We start from the raw sequence: 18,511 nt of genomic DNA on the forward strand, positions 1-18,511 counted from the left end.
ACACTATATACGTCAGCTACTACAGCGACTGAAATGACTGCAACACTTAACAAAGAGCTACAGTTAGTTTCAGAATGGGTTGCAAGGAATAAGTTAGTATTAAATATATCAAAAACTAAAAGCATTGTATTTGGGACAAATCATTCACTAAACACTAAACCTCAACTAAATCTTATAATGAATAATGTGGGAATTGAGCAAGTTGAGGTGACTAAGAGTTACCCTGGACTGTAAACTGTAATGTTCAAAACATATTGATACAACAGTAGCTAAGATGGGGAGAAGTCCGTCCATAATAAAGTATTACCTTACAGAACATCCAGACCCTGTTTCCCCATATCCTATAGACCAGGGTGTCAAACACATTTTGTTCCGCGGGCTGCATTCGTTCTTCACCGCATATAATGAAATGTATTATATACTGAATAGAAATATGAATGTAAACATGCAACAATTTCAATCACTTTACTGAGTTACGTTCATATAAGAAAATCTGTCAATTTAAATAAATATATTAGGCCCAAATCTATATTTCACGACTGGGCAGGGGCACAGCCATGGGTGGGCCTGGCTCCACATTTGGTGGGCCTATGCTCTCCCAGGCCCACCCATGGCTGTCAGAAGGAGTTTTTCCCACAAAAGGGCTTTATTACAGACAGAAATACTCCTCAGTTTCATCAGCTGTTCTGGTGGTTAGTCTAAGATGACCCACTGATGAAGAAGCCGGATGTGGAGGTCCTGGGCTGGCTTGGTTACACGCGGTCTGTGGTTGTGAGGCAAGCTGGACATACTGCCAAATTCTCTAAAACATCAGTGGAGGCGGCTTATGGTAGAGAAATTAACATTCAATTCTCTGGCAACAGCTCTGGTGGACATTCCTGCAGTCAGCATGCCAATCGCACGCTCCCTCAAAACTTGAGACATCTGTGGCATTGTGTTGTGTAACAAAACTGCTCATTTTAGCATGCCTTTTATTGTCCCCAGCACAAGGTGCACCTGTGTAATGATGATGCTGTTTAATCAGCTTCTTGATATGCCACACCTGTCAGGTGGATGGATTATTTTGGCAAAGGAGAAATGCTTACTAACAGGGATGTAAACAATAAGCTTTCTGTGTATATGGAAAATGTCTGGGATCTTTTATTTAAGCTCATGAAACATGGGACCAACACTTTACATGTTGCGTTTATATTTTTGTTCAGTGTATATTTCCTCATTGTAAAAATGTGCAAAAAATAGTCCTTAATCAATCGCTTTTGGAATTATCAATGCTCCCTGACGGTCTAGTTTTCGTTTTGATGACTGTTAGCAAGCTGGAAAGAGTGAAGAGAATATAAATGTAAATCCATTATAATTTCTACACTGTTTTGATAATTTCAATGTCCATTAAGATTGTTTTTCCCTAAAAACTCAAACCATCGGCGAGCTGGATTGAATAGGCTTGTAGTATTTATTTCAACTTTATTTTATCAGGGAGTCGTACTGAGACCAAGATGTCTTTTACAGATGAGCCCTGAATTACATAAGTTACAGAAAATACACACCTCAACATAAATACAAAATGCAAGTAAAAAGAAAAATATGGTCATAAAAAACAAACACATTCTCATTAATAAGGTCCTCAATCAGCTTTCTGAATTGCCCTAGAGGCACCAGAACATCCAATTAAAGAACATTCTGAAGATTGCTCCACAAATAAGGAGCAAGAAAACTAAAAGCTGATTTACCTAACTCAGAAGAGTTCAAAGGAGTTTCCAGAGTTAATCATCCCTGAGACTGGTGTGGTAACTCAAATGTCTAATGGTTATTAATGACGTTAGGTACAGTTGGCCTTTTTGTAAAAGGTCTTTATAAATGAAAACATAGCAATGTACCAACATGTGACATCGAAAAAGGGCCAACCAACTTCTGGTAGAGAATGCAGTGGTGAGTACTAAAATTGTCGACCGTTATAAAGTGCAGTGTGCGCTATGATAAACTGCATCCAACGTCTTTAATGAAGTGGCAGCTGCGTTCATATAGATTAAGTCGCCATAGTCTAGGACCGATAGGAATGTTGACTGAATAATCTGCTTTGAACTATTTAGCCAAAGGCAGGACCTATTTCTATAGAAGAAGCCCATTTTTATTCTCAGCGTCTTTATTAACCCATCAATACGCTATTTAAAAGACAGCTTTTCATCTACCCAGATTCCCAGATATTTGAAGGCAGGGACACGATCAATATTATTATTCTAAAAAAATAATATATATCCTTTATTTAACTAGGCAAGTGAGTTAAGAACAAATTCTTATTTAAAATGACAGCCTACCCCGGACAAACCCCAACCATGCTGGGCCAATTGTGCACCACCCTATGGGACTCCCAATCACAGCTGGTTGTGACACAGCCTGGAATCAAAGCAGGGTCTGTAGTGACGCCTCTAGCACTGAGATGCAGTGCCTTAGACCACTGCGCCACTCGGGAGCCCTAATATGGACAACATTCAAAGTACATTATGCTTAAATCAGAGAAATTTATACTTAGTTTAACCTACATTCAATACAAATTTCAGGTCAATAAAGTTTTTCTCTAATACAATGAAGGCAGACTGTAGTTCAGGTAGAGCCTGGTCAACAGTGGGAGCAATAGCATACACAAGAGTATCATCGGCAAACAAGTGCAGGTTACAGTTGTTTTTTACAGACAAGTCGATATTGTTAATATAAACGGTAAAAAGTATAGGACCCAGAATTGACCCTTATGCAAAACCTTTCGGAATATCCAGGAAACCTGATTTAACACCATCAGTAGATACACATTGAGTTATATCTGTCAAGTCGTTTTTAAACCAATTCCGTGCAGCCTGGTCTAGGCCAACTGAGTAAAGCCACTGAGTTAGCAGTGAGTGATCAACAGTATCGAAAGCCTTTGGTCAATGAAGAGGGCGTCACAATGTTGCCTTTTATCCATACAGTTAACCACATCATTTATAACTAGGGATGCAGAAAGTTTAGAAATAGGCCGATAATTATTCAGGTTAAAAATACGGGTTAATGTTTCAGCAATCAAAAAATGGATCAAGCATATCAGCCCCAGCTATTTTTTTTTTTTTTACATCAACCTTAAGTAAGGCATCTAACACGTCACAGAGAGTAAATTGTTGAAATGAAAAAGATTCACTAGAAGTTGACGGGTTAACCGTCGAATCAGCTAGAGACCGGAAGAGGGAAGAGCAGTCAATTGATTGACTGACCAGGGTCAATTAAACCACTCTCAAATAAAAAGCATGCTGAGATGAAATGATGACTAAAAGCATCCCTTATTCTATTCTTCTCAGTTATGATGCCAGAGTCAGAAAGAACTTGCTTAGGCAGGGAAGAAGAGGAATTTGGACTTTTCAGTGTATTTACTGTTTTCCTAAATTTAGAAGGATCACCCGCAGAGTCAGAGATAGAGCTTAAAAAATGACTTCATTTAGCTTTCTTAATCGAGATAGTACATATGTTTCTCAATTGTCTGAAAGATTTCCAATCCACTACAGTCAGTTTTCCTTTCTTTGCCCAGACCTGATTTCTCATCTGCATGAGATAGATCTAACCCTTGGTTTTCTTCTGAGCTATCTTTGACTTCAAAAGGGGTGTGTTTATCTGCCAGAGGTATAAATATGGAGGAGAAATGTTCGAGAGCCAACTCAGGGTCAGGAATACAGGAGATAGCTGCTTAATCAGAGTAGAACATGTCATGTAGTTTTTTTTTAAATGTCTCTTCATAATTAAACGAGGATTAGTATTTTGCTGTTTCGTATCTCTAATACATACTATTGGACAATGATCACTGAGATCATATGCAAATACTAGACAAATACTTACGGGGGTTATTAGTGAGAATTAAATCAATCAATAAGGAGTGAACGGAGTTTTTTACATTTAGCCGTGTGGGTTTTGAGATCAATTGAGTCAGATCCCCTAAAATGACCAACTCTGAGGACAAAAAAGGTGTTAAACACTTGGATATAGAGCCAATAGCATCTGCCATGGCAGCAGGGGAGTGGTAAATCTCAACAACAAATAAATGTGTATTCTGGTGTATGGACAGATCTACAACCAGGAACTCAAATTTCTTGTGAACAGAAATATTTCAAGATTTGGACGCCATGAAATCAGATTTTACATATAGTGCCTTCGGAAAGTATTCAGGCACCTTGACTTTTTCCACATTTTGTTACGTTACAGCCTTATTCTAAAATGTATTCAATTGTTTTTTTTTACTCATCAATCTACACACAATACCCCATAATGACAAAGCAAAAACAGGTTTTTAGACATTTTCACTAATCTATTAAAATTTGAAAACTGAAATATTACATTTACATAAGTATTTAGACCCTTTACTCAGTACTCTGTTGAAGCACCTTTGGCAGTGATTACAGCCTCGAGTCTTCTTGGGTATGAAGCTACAAGCCTGGCACACCTGTATTTGGGGAGTTTCGCAGATTCTTCTCTGTAGATCCTCTCAAGATTTGTCAGGTTGGATGGGTAGTGTTGCTGCACAGCTATTTTCAGGTCTCTCTCGAGATTTTCGATCAGGTTAAAGTTTGGGCTCTGGCTGGGCCTATCAAGGACATTCAGAGACTTGTCCCGAAGCCACTCCTGCATTGCCTTGGCTGTGTGCTTAGTGTCGTTGTCTTGTTGGAAGGTGAACCTTCACCCCAGTCTGAGGTCCTGAGCGCAATGGAGCAGGTTTTCATCAAATATCTCTCTGTACTTTGCTCCGTTCAGCTTTGCCTCGATCCTGACTAGTCTCCCAGTCCCTGCCACTGAAAAACATCCCCACAGAATGATTTTGCCACTCTGGAGCTGACCATCGGGCTCTTGGTCACCTCCCTGACCAAGGCCCTTCTCCCCCGATTGCTCAGTTTGGCCAGGCAGCCAGCTATTGGAAGGGTCTTGGTGGTTCCAAACTTCTTCCATTTAAGAATGATGGAGGCCACTGTGTTCTTGGTGACCTTCAATGCTGCAGAAATTTGTTTGTACCCTTCCCCAGATCTGTGCTTCGACACAATCCTGTCTCGGAGCTCTACGGACAAGTGCTCTGACATGCACTGTCAACTGTGGGACCTTATATAGACGTGTGTGCCAATCAAGTTGTAGAAACATCTCAAGGTTGATCAATGGAAACAGGATGCACCTGAGCTCAATTTAGAGTCTCATAGCAAAGGGTCTGAATACTTATGTAAATAAGGTATTTTTGTTTTTGAATTTTTGATACATTAGCTAAAATGTCTAAAAACCTGTTTTCGCTATGTTATGGGGTTTTGTGTGTAGATTGCTGAGGGGTCCAAAGGCACTGTATATGGCCACTCCTCCCCCTTTCTGTAATCTGTCATATCTAAATACATTAGAATAATTCACTTCAATGTCTTTATCAGATACAGAACCATTTAACCATGTTTCCGAGAGAACAAGAATGTCAGGACACGAGTCCTGTACCCAAATGTCAATTGTGTCAATAAAAAAAAAAAGACTTAAGACATTTACTGTAGGTGCAAGTCAGAAAGGTCATTCAGCTCATTCCCATAAGAGCTACCAGGCATAGAGTCATATTTTTTTTAATTGCTTTACTTCAGTTTATTTAGTACATATTTTCTTAACTCTATTTCTTCAACTGCATTGTTGGTTAAGGGTGTTTAACTAACCACTTCACGGTAAGGTCTGCACCTGTTGCATTCGGCGCATGTGACAAATAACATTTGATTTGATTTGATCTGTAGCTATTTGTTGAGTGAACTGAGACTTTGGCTAGGTCCCTGGCCAACCACGTGAGCGCAGAGCAGACTGAGCATTTGACAGACCTCCATCAAGTTGCTGGATGCAGGGGCCGGGTGTCACGACACCGACGGAAGGTGGCGCCCCTCCTCGCCCGGGCGGCGCTCGGCGGTCGTCGTCGCCGGCCTACTAGCTGCCACCGATCCTCTGTTTCACTTTCTGTTGGTTAGGTCTAGGTTAGGCACGCACCTGTTTTGTATTAGTTGTTAGTGGGGGGGTTATTTAGTCTAGCTAGGTAGGTTTGTGTTTTGTGCGTGATTGTTCTGTGTCAGGACGTATATCGTTTGAGGAACGAGTGTTCCCCTCTGCCTGTGTTTTTTTTCCGCAGAGGTTATTGTGGTCTGCGTCCCTGCTTTGTGTTGAGCTGGGTTTTTGGAGCATTTGTTTTATGCGCCCTGCCCTGCCTTGTTTCGTACTGAGTGGATGCCCATTAAAAGTGTGTTCACGGATTTTCTGTCTCCTGCGCTTGACTCTACCTCTCCTGCTTCCTTGAGCCAACCTTTACATCGGGGAGGGAACTGGGAGGACAGTGTTGGCAGAAGTCTGTCCGTATTATGTGTGACACCTCCTGTTATAGACAATATATAGCTAATGTATATGTTTGTGTCATCTCTCTTTCCCCCTTTCTGAACGCTATCTTCTTTCTTTCTCAATCCTCCACTCCCCCCTTTACTTGGTGAGGTAACGGTGCATTGGAGTAACCTGCAGCGTTATCCTTTTTAAAGCTTGTTAGTTGAACGCCGAGAATGGTTAATAAGCATTTTATAAAAATGTATCACTTTTCTCTTCTCTGTCCTCCTCATTCTCTCTCTCCTCATTCCTCTGTATCTTCAGCTCTCTGTGTCTCTTAGCTTGGTCTGAACAGGTGGAAGGTGGAGGGGTTTCCCATCTCCAGGAGGGGGTTGGCACAAACAAGTGTGGCCCACAGAGACTTGGCCCAGTTAGCCTGGCACAATAAAACTGCCACAGTGGGAATAGCACAATTCACCTTTCTTCCTTCACAGCCCATCTGGACCCTTTCACCAGTTCTCCCAACGATCCAAATACTACCCACATGCACCAGGCCAACAACTAGTCATTCAGATAGCACAGAGTACACACAAACACTTAGAAATGTTGGCGACATTGTCAGAGTTGTACATTAACTAACACTCAGCAAAAAGGACTGTTTCCTCTCTCTACAGGTCAACATTGAAACTAAGTCCTCATAAAAAAGATTGTCCCTGTTTAATAATGATAACTGTATATGAAAATGGAGAAATGACGTTTTCTGATTGAGGAAGAGTCAGTCTCGGTAGCCAGAGGCAGTGTAATGTTCCCAGTGTGTTTCTGTGGTGGTGTTACACAATCAATCAAGAGGGTGCAAAGAACCACCAATGGCAAGGAAGCAGTCTAGATGAGAACACATTGTTCAAAGAGCTAAAGTGGACCTGATGAATAACTAAATAACTCAATAGCACACATTTCACAGCCGCCATCACTTCCCCCTTCGGCAGTGAAAGCAAATATTGGATCTCATGTCCAGTTATTACTTTCACAATTAAAATGGTGGCACGGTGCAGGTGCAGTTTTCAGCTTGCCTTTGCTTTGCCAAAAGCATCCAAGCAATACTGACAGAACTGTGGGCACATTCATTGGACGCTTCATCAGAAAAGAAGAAAAAAAGGAAAGAACTGACGGAATGGAGTTTATTTTCACACCTTCAGCCACACTGAATAATGTAGGTGTTATTAAAAGTGCTACCCTCTCACTGTCTCTCTCTATGAGCTCATTGCTATACTAGTATGACATGGGTTCAACCCGTTCACAGGTGTTGATGAAGGTAGCACTATATCAAGCAGATCCAAAGAACCTAAGCCTAACGTTAAATGGTACCCAAAGAGAAACATACCTTCAAAACCCATACAGGTTATCCTGCAATCCACATACAGTGGGGTCCGAAATGATTGACACCCTTGATAAAAATGTGCTGTATTTTATGCTCAAAAAAGTGTAATTTTCTACTTATACAATTGCTTAGAGAAAGAGATTGTCATGACTTCCGCCGAAGTCGGCCCCTCTCCTTGTTCGGGCGGCGTTCGGCGTCACCGGCTTACATGTTACCACCGATCTATGTTTCCCTGTTCGTTTGGTTTTGTCTTAATTATACACACCTGTTTCCTATTCCCTGATTATGTTCATTATTTAACCCTCTGGCTTTCATGTTTGTCTTGTCCGTGATTGTTTCCTGTTTTGTAGTTGTTGGAGGTGTTTCTCCCAGCCATGTTTTATTACCATGGGAGAAGTTGGATTATTGGTTTTGAGTAAAATGTTTTGTTTGCACTCATCCCTGTGTCCTGCGCCTGACTCCCATACTTCTCCTACGAAAAGCATTACAGAGATTTTGTTTAACAATATTTGTTTTTTCTCAAAAAAGGTAGGGGTCAAAATTAGTGACACCCCTGTTTTCAATACCTTTCAATACTTCACTTTGCGAGGATAACGGCGCGGAGCCTTTTTCTAAAATGTTTTATGAGTTGGAGAACACATTGGGATGGATCTTAGACCATCCCTCCAACAGAATCCTTCCAGATGCTTGATATCCTTCATCTGCGCTTATTGACTGCCCTCTTCAATTCAAACCATATTGAGACAATTGAGACCTGGATTGTGTATGTGTGCCATTCAGTGGGTGAATGGGCAAGATAAAATATTGAAGTGGCTTTGAACGGGGTACGGTAGTAGATGCTATGCGCACCGGTGTGTGTCAAGAACTGCAATGCTGCTGGGTTTTTCACACTCAACAGTTTCCTGTGTGTATCAAGAATGGTCCACCACCCAAAGGACATCCAGCCAACTTAACAACAGTGGGAAGCATTGGAGTCAACATGGGCCAGCATCTCTGTGGAATGCTTTCGACACCTTGTAGAGTCCATGCCCTGACGAACTGAGGCTGTTCTGAGGGCAAAGGGGGGTGAAACTCAATATTAGGAAGGTGTTCCTACTGTTTTGTACACTCAGTGTATTTATCCTGTCTCAAATGAAAAGAAATCATATTTTGCAATCTCCCGAAATAAATGCGATCTCTGATGAGAGACAGGCTCTCTTTCATCTTGTGTTACAAACACTACACTTGTCCATTCAGTAGCGGGGCAAGACTCTGTGAAGATGACGTACGGCATAATAAAATATGTCACTATATGAACTGGGCAAAACACAGCCTTGGAACGGAAGTAACAGCTGGAGAGAGGTGCACAATATCGGTCTTATCTCCCTGTTTCAGGTTTGTAATGCTTGTTCCTTTCAACAAATGTACCATCAGCCATAATTTCATCTTGGTGGTGATTTTAATAATTCATATTATAGGTTAGAAATTCAGGAAAATGAACCATGCTTCAAAATCACAAATGTTGCGCAACCACAATATTTTGCCTTACAATATTAATCAGACTAAAACGGGAATGTAGTAGGAGATGTTTTTCACCATTTTCATTTACTATTCATGCTTAGCTCTACCAATCAGGTGCACTCCAGCTGTCCTTGTCATGCATGCTCCTGGTGTCATGATAGAATAAAATGTTTTATTCTCTTCTCTTCACAAACAACAAACTCATCATGTTTCTCACATTTCCATGGCTTGTAACAAGGTAATTGACCCCCAGAATCATAAAAATATATATTACTAACCACTAACCTGACAATAAAAGCTTATGTGAAAAGCTGATCTATCAAGTCAATTGAATAAGGGATATAAAGTGATGGGCTACTTTCTGCACATGCCATGGTCAGTGTGAACCGTTGTGACTTGACACAGCGCTGGCCAAACAAGCTCCAAACAAAACAGAGTTAAATGGTTCCAGTCTGCCGTGAAGCGTTCATCCATGTATACGGGTAAGAGTCTAGCTACATTTCAGATATAAGTTTCACATTTTGTCAGAAAGTTGTTTTTATTGCAAGTTAAAGCGTACTGTTATTTAGCTAGCGAACGTTAGCTGGCTGGCTCGCTAGATAACATTACGTGTATGATCTGTGTAGTAATATTATTTGAATCAGAAATCCATTTGCATTGCTAGTTATAACCTAATGTTAGATAGTTAACATTGAACCTAGTTTGTTAGCTTTAGCTACCTGCAGATTCATACTACAGCTATGACAATGTTTGTTTTGGTAGTAGTATGAGTTGGATTATGCCGGTTCATTGTTTAGCTAGCTAGCTACCTAGCTAGCTACATGTCTAAACAAAAGACTCCACTTCGGCAGGAATATTACATGACCCATCAAGTTAGCCAGGTGTGTCTGGGGGTGATTACGGACATCTATTCTATTTCATGAACATGAGTACATGTCTAGACAGTATTTACCCATCCAATTAGCTAGATGTGGCTGTGGGGTGGTTATATAATTTCCTTCACATGACCCATCAATTTAGACAAGTGTGTCGAGTAAGAGTCAGAGAGTCACTCCTCCCTCTTATGTGCGAGTGAAGTGAGTTTGGATAAACTGAAAGTATGCATCTTAAAGTTTTTATGTGAAAACTTTCTATGTCCGAACTCAGAATCAAAAAGTTTTCGCAAAAATAATATGGTCACTGTGGTAGAACATTTATTTTGATTGCCGATTTTCTGCATTTCAGATGTGTCCATGTAAGAAATCGTTCTTCTTGCAAAGCATGTAAACAGTTGAAACTAACTATTATATTAATCTAACTGTGTATGTAACCGTGCTCAGCATAGCCTACCGAATCGCATCGGTGAGAGAGCCGTTCATTTGGCTCCCTAATTTGCATAGGCTACCGGTCGGTCTTGGTTTTTTGGCGATTATCTGCAAACAAATTATGAAAACATTTGATGAAGATGGTGAATCATCACTGCAGGAACAATAAGCAGTAGAGAACCAGGTGCAAATATAATCATTAGGGCCCTTATGGAATCCAGGCATTCAAACAGATTTTTGCATTGAAAATGTATACATTAGCCCAAGTTTATCATAAGATATGAACTGAATGTATCACTGATTCGTATTTCCTGCAACTTTCTGAAGAGGCAACGAGAATGAACCACTGTGCAGCTGTTAATGAAATAGTCTTCTGATAGATGGAAAGGCTTTCCAAAAAACATTCTCAATTAAATGTTCACTACAACATAGCCTATGCTTACCTGGCAGAATGATATCATGATTATTTTCATCAAACCTGGGGGTAATTGTTTTGCAAACTTTACCATCACACGTGTGCTACAAAAACTTGCCTAAACAGCTTCTTGCTAGGTGTGCACTTGAATTAAACAATAACTAAACCCCAAAATTGAAGTTTATACGATTTGTCCCAAAAGTGGTTTCCTGGTGTGGTTTAAGTATTGTTCTGGACATTGAACATCCACCATTTCCTGCTTGCTAAGATTTGTATCTTTACCTTTATTTAACTAGGCAAGTCAGTTAAGAACAAATTCTTATTTTCAATGATGGCCTAGGAACAGTGGGTTAAATGCCTTGTTCAGGGGCAGAATGACACATTTTTACCTTGTCAGCTTGGGGATTCGATCTTGCAACCTTTGGTTACTGGCCCAACAATAACCACTAGGCTACCTGCCACCCCACAGTTTGTCTAATTTCAGTTTGTGACAAAACAAGTAGTCATTGTGTAGAGATTTATTGTACCATCTAAACCGCTTTGAAATATATTTTCCTTAAACAAAATTCAAATATTTTCAGCTGTTTGAAGCTGATGTACAAAACTGAAAGTAAAAGACGTAAAACCTAAACTTAAGAATAGAAATAGCACACAGAACAGATCTACTGCTTCTTAGACTTGCTTTCAATGAGAATGACAAATCTAAAACTAATTTCGATGTGAATTTGGTTGGGTCGACAAAAAGTTAAAACTTGCAGCTTTTAAAAAGTGTGATTTTGAAAGTGAAAAACGAAAACCTGAAAAAAACCTACTCATTTCTTAAGATAATGTGGGCTATTTACTTAATTTTTAATAAAACATATAATTTTAAGAAAAAAAATGATTGTGGAAATTCATATATTGCTGTCACGTCCTGACCGGTAAAGAGGTTATTTGTTATTGTAATTTGGTCAGTACGTGGCAGGGGGTGTTTGTTTAATGTGTTTTGGGGTTTGTTGGGCAATGTTCTATGTTAGTCTATTTCTATGTCTGTGTCTAGTTTATCTATTTCTATGCTTAGTTTATTGGTTTGACCTTCAATTGGAGGCAGCTGTTTCTCGTTGCCTCTAATTGAAGGTCCTATTTAGTAGGGGTGTTTTTTCATGGGGTTTTGTGGGTAAGTGTTCCGTATGTAAGCTGTGTGCCTTACAGGACTGTTTCTCGTCGTTGTTTTTTGTTTAAGTGTTTATTTTGGTTTTCTTCTCAATAAAGAAGATGAGTATTCACATTCCCGCTGCGCCTTCGTCCCGTCTTTACGACGAACGTGACAGAACTACCCAGCACCAACGGACCAAGCAGCGGGCTCAGGAGGAGCAAGGATCCTGGGCCAGGGAGAGAAGGGAGTGGAGGACATCATGGACATGGGAGGAGGTAATGGCAGGGGACAAGACCCTGCCATGGAAACAGGTGGAGACAGCAAGGGAGGAACGGCGACAATACGAAGAACGTGCACAACGACGGAAGCACGAGAGGCACCCCCAATACATTTTTTGGGGGGGGCACACGGGTAGTTTGGCTGGGCCAAGGGTGAGCCCTAAGCCAACTCCCCGTGCTTATTATGGGGAGCAGCGGATCAGAAGAGCGCCGGTCTATGCGGAAGTGCGCACGATCTCGCCCATGCGCACGCACAGTCCGGTGCGAGCGATTCCAGCCCCTCGCAAGTGCCGTACTAGAGTGGGCATCCAGCCAGGTAGGAGTATGCCTGCGCAGTACATCTGGCCACCAGTACATCTCCTAGGCCCAGGCTACCCTGCGCCTGCTCTACGCACGGCAGCCATCAGGCCTCTGCACAGCCCAGTTCGCCCTGTGCCAGCACTCCGCCCGTGCAGGGCTACTGTGACTACCCAGCCAGGACGGTTGGTGCAGGCTGTGCGCTCCAGACCTCCAGTGCTTGTTCATGGCCCGGTGTATCCAGTTCCTGCTCCTCGCACTAGCCCTGAGGTGCGTGTCTCGAGTCTGGCACCTCCAAAGCCAGCACCACACACCAGGCCTCTAGTGCGTCAGCCCAGTCCAGTACGTCCTGTTCCTGCTCCTCGCACTAGCCTTGAGGTGCATGTCTCCAGTCTGGTACCTCCAGTACCAGCCCCACGCACTAGGGCTCCAGTGCGTCAGCCCAGTCCAGTTCGTCCTGCTCCTCGCACTGGCCTTGATGTGCGTGTTACCAGTCTGGCGCCTCCAAAGCCAGCCCCACGCACCAGGCCTGTAGTGCGCCTGTCCAGTCCAGAGCTTCCGGAGACAGTTCCCCGTCCAGAGCTTCCGGAGACAGTTCCCCGTCCAGAGCTTCCGGCGACAGTTCCCCGTCTAGAGCTTCCGGCGACAGTTCCCCGTCTAGAGCTTCCGGCGACAGTTCCCCGTCTAGAGCTTCCGGCGACAGTTCCCCGTCTAGAGCTTCCGGCGACAGTTCCCCGTCCAGTGCTTCCGGCGACGGCCCACAGTCCAGAACCGTCAGAGACGGCCCACAGTCCGGAACCGGCAGAGACGGCCCACAGTCCGGAGCCTGCAGAGACGGCCCACAGTCCGGAGCCTGCAGAGACGGCCCACAGTCCGGAACCGGCGCAGCCAGAGTCGCCCTCCAGTCCTGAACCGGCGCAGCCAGAGTCGCCCTCCATTCCAGAACCGGCGCAGCCAGAGTCGCCCTCCAGTCCGGAACCGGCGCAGCCAGAGTCGCCCTCCAGTCCGGAACCGGCGCAGCCAGAGTCGCCCTCCAGTCCAGAGCTCCCAGAGTCGCCCTCCAGTCGGAGGTCTCCAGCGACGCGCATCAGCCCGAGGTCTCCAGCGACGCGCATCAGCCCGTGGTCTCCAGCGACGCGCATCAACCCGAGGTCTCCAGCGAGGCGCCTCAGCCCGAGGTCTCCAGCGACGCGCTTTAGCGCTGAGCCTTCAGCGGGGGTGGACAGGTTTGGTTGGGGACTAAGGCCAGAGCCTGAGCCTTAGTCCCGAAGATATTTACATACACAGCTCTGGCTGATAGGATGGTCTAGAGTACACCCCCTTACCCAGATGAACAGTCATTGGTCTATTATAATCAGGTAAAATTATGACCTCATGTGGGCCAAAAGTTCCATCTCAACTTAACAGGATGAAATTCCAGGATATTTTTTGTTGTTCAAACAGCTCCGAAACAAAAAGCACATCATTATACTGTAATTGTAGTCAGGGGCGGAAATCCCGGGGGGACGGGGGGGACACGACCCCCCCCCATCCTGGGAAAAATATGATTTGTCCCCCCCAATATATCACTGTAAACATAACTATGTAATTTCAATAATATGCAATGAAAGCAATTGTGCTGATTATAGACACTTAATAGCGCGTTAAGTTTCAAAAGATTGCGACCCCCCACCCTTTGCCTCACAATGGTTTGATCCACTGCCAGTTCCTTAGTTGGCAGGGTAACAGAGGGTTCGTGTCCACTGTCTGAAAAGCACTCAATGCACGTAACTGACGGGAGGTTCATCCAGTCAATCATGCCATAGCAATGTTTTGTTTTATGTTGGCAGGGTTCACACACACACTAGCTGAATTTGCAGAGCTAGCGCGCAAATATTAACTATTAAGCTAGCTAGTACCTATTCCATTTGTGGCGTCGTCAAAGATGGAATCTTTGCTATCATCAATTTATTCCAAGATCAGCATGCAGATGATGTAAGTTGGTGCTTCAAAGTCCCTGTGATAAGGTTAGCGATGAAGTCCAAACTGAACAGAACTACACTCTCTTCTACCATTGTCTTAAATATATTTAATGGTCTCGTTGCAAAAGCTAAATTGTCGCAAAGGGAACTTTTATTTATTTATTTAATTTCACCTTTATTTAACCTGGGTAGCAAAGATTATAGCAAACACCACTGAAACGGAATTGGTGCTCCCTAGCTTTGCAAATTCAGCTATTGTTGGAAGCCAGCCAATATGAAACAAACTATTAAAATTACAAAAGGTTGCAGCATATGTTGTGTAAATGGTGAACTCATACAGCTGTCAACTCTTGTCACTGCAATCCGTTTCACATTTGCTAGCTACCTTTTAGATCGAAGCCCAAATAGAATGATAGAAGATAAGATGATAGAAGCCCATCTCCTACTGTAAATAACCTACACGCTGTGTGTGTGTGTAGCCAGCCAGCCAGCCAGATAGAAAAATGGCAGAAAAATAAAAAAGACGGACATCAGAGTATTTTTCAGTACACCAAAACGCAAAGTAAGAACCCTAGTAGCCTAATATCTCAAAGACTAGTTGATAAAATGTTCATAAGAAAGAAATGAAATTCTAATGGAAATGTTTCACAATGATGTTATTAGGCAGAGCAGGCAACAGATGGCACACAGACAGCAGAGTTGGGGACAGATATGCAGGGACAGACTGGCAGAGACAGGGAGTCTCAGGTAAGTTTGTTGAGTCTTTGTTTGGCAACATTATGAAAGGTTCTCCATTTTTTTTACTTGTAAAATAGGAACATAATTTGAAAATGCCATGGATGCCCCCACTCTCAACTTTAACAAATCTTAGTTCAGTCACCAGTTTAAGGCAATGGTATTGCTGTTGTGATTAGTTGTGTAGTTTTGGGTACCGGTAGTTAGGAGTACGGCAAACACCTTATTTCTTTGGTTCCTCAATATACATTTACCATATTACAATGTAGGCTATGTGTTACAGCACTACTTTTGGTGTCCCCCTCAGGAATTGCTCTTGAGAACATTTCATGTAATTGTCCCCTCCAAAGTTGATATCAGATTTTCACCCCTGATTGTAGTACATCTCACAGTGGACATGGTCAGGCTGACCCTGTCATCCACCATCCCCCTCCTGCTGAGGGATCTCTCCTGTCCAGACTTCTCAAGGGCTCTCATACACATGCAAGTTGGCACACACACACACACGTGCACAAATGTGCGCACACACACACACAAGGGCACAAACAAGGTCATTCTCAAGGACTCTTATACACACACACACACACACACATCACTGTCTCCCTGGTTCTCTAAGGGGTAGTGCTGAACAAGGCGATGTGAAAACCTTTGCTTCTACCCCTGCCAGAGAAGACTGAGTGTCTTTACCAAATTAAAGGTAATTAATTCTCAGGCACAACACCACCAGAGAAAACCCAGAAGTGCAGTGAATAACTATCAAACTAAAGATTAGACTTACAAATCTGAAAGTCTGTCATATTCCTTTGACGGTGTAACGACGTGCACTGAGAGTCAGGAAGCAAGTTCAGCAACTGAATGTTTTAATAAATATACGCAACATAATACAAACCAAGAAACACAAACAACACACAGACAATAAACTTAAACGGAAACAATAACGCCTGGGGAAGGAACCAAAGGGAGTGACATATATAGGGAAGGTAATCAGGGAAGTGATGGAGTCCAGGTGAGTCTGATGACGCACAGGTGTGCGTAACGATGGTGACAGGTGTGCGCCATAATGAGCAGCCTGGTGACCTAGAGGACGGAGAGGGAGCACACGTGACAGACGGTTGGTTGACAGTGAGTTGAATGTGGGGATTTCTTGGGAAGCCCTTCGGTACTCAGGCCCTGCCTACCTGGTCCAATTTCACATTTTAGAATTTCTCTCTTTCTGCCTGTGTGTTATTTAAGAGTCACTTTGGCCTCTCTGAGCTCTGCTTTCATCTGTTTGGGTGAACGGGTATCATGCATTTAGACATTTTCTTACTTCAAATAACAGCTACGTTTCACTCTGCCCTCCCCTCTGCATACATTATCATTGTGTGATGGTGTACTTTACTGTTTTATCTCATCACTAATTCAAATGACTAAACATTTCCTTCATGTTGTCAATGTTATTTTACTGCAGCAGTTATGGTGGTGCCTCCTACACAAACACTGGAGTGTTTGGTTTCCCTCATCTTCCTACTGTCTCTCCTCTCGTTCCTCTTCCTACTGCCTCTCTTCTCATTCCTCTTCCTACTGTCTCTCCTCTCATTCCTCTTTCTACTGTCTCTCCTCTCATTCCTCTTCCTACTGCCTCTCCTCTCGTTCCTCTTCCTACTGCCTCTCTTCTCATTCCTCTTCCTACTGCCTCTCCTCTCGTTCCTCTTCCTACTGTCTCTCCTCTCATTCCTCTTCCTACTGTCTCTCCTCTCATTCCTCTTCCTACTGCCTCTCTCTCATTCCTCTTCCTACTGTCTCTCTTCTCATTCCTCTTCCTACTGTCTCTCCTCTCATTCCTCTTCCTACTGTCTCTCCTCTCATTCCTCTTCCTACTGTCTCTCCTCTCATTCCTCTTCCTACTGCCTCTCTTCTAATTCCTCTTCCTACTGTCTCTCTCTGTTCTCTTAATAGATGGGATAAATAGCCTAAAACAATCAATTAGGTCTACAATTGATACCAAACATTTGAGGCTCTGTGTTCATAATGACTCAGTCAGTCAGTTCTTGGGCCTGTCTTTGTGTCTAACCCTTCACCAGACTGAACACAACAATGATAGTGTGTACTTGAAGCAGGACTGACAGTCTTGCTGGGAGAACAATGAGGGGTCTTCACAGCAGACGGTAGCTATAGATGTCACCTTTTGTTGCTACGATGCCATAATCAACGTTTGGGGGTAACGCACACACATCTATCCTGGGAGCACACACACCAACAGGCAGGCATGCGCACACACAGATAAACACACACAATCTTCTCCCTACTTGGTTTGTAGCATGCTGTTGCTGAGCTCAGTCCTCCAGGGGTCGATAATAGATTACTCTCCAAGAGCCCAGTTAACTGTGAAGGTTTACACCTCACACAGTTAGCATGTTCACATAGACTGAGGAAATGTCTTCTTAGCTGCAGGGCCTCATAACGTTCCTCACAATGTGATTTTTATTGTTGTCTCCTATATCTGTGTTCAGCCATCAAAGCACAATCAATCAGCTAGCTATAACACAACACTTCCGTTCTATTGATCTCTTCGAGGCTACGAAAACAACAATCAAAATGGTAAAAAAGAAACTGAATAAATCCATAGGTTATCTTAGACAGAGGCACCCTTTCCAGACCTGAACTTCTCATGAACAAGACAATGATCCCCAGAGACATCAGGAGAAAGAAAATGAAAGAAGAATGGGGAAGAAGGGTGGAAGAAAAGAGAGAGCTGGCTCTTTATCCTTCTATCTCCCTCCATGGAGGAGCAGCCTGAGGAAGGTAGTGTGGCCCTTTGACCCTGTGTGTGTGTGCTTGCGTGCGTGCGTGCGTGCTTGGGATAAAGAAAGAGTATTGGTCTCTTCAAGACAACAACAACAACAAAAAACGCGGACAAATCATGATGTCAGTGATTTCAGTTCGGAAAGTTGTAGCTCTAGGATGATGCCCGATTTTCCGCCTTGGAGTTGGATGACCGTTTAAAACAATTTTCCCCAGTCGGAGCTCGTTCGGAGTTGTTTTGAATGCGGCACAAATCCTCGGGTCTCACACAATCAGCGACACCACAGCTGCTTCTGCTGACAAGATTTAGCAATCATCCTGAGGGGTTGGCGGTGGGTTAAAATCCACATAAGAGTTTCCACTCCCAGGCCCAATCTCATACAACAACAAGTGACAGAAAATGGAT

Source organism: Salmo salar, chromosome 20 (genome assembly GCF_965601325.2).
Source record: "Salmo salar chromosome 20, fSalSal1, whole genome shotgun sequence".
Classification (NCBI taxonomy): domain Eukaryota; kingdom Metazoa; phylum Chordata; class Actinopteri; order Salmoniformes; family Salmonidae; genus Salmo; species Salmo salar.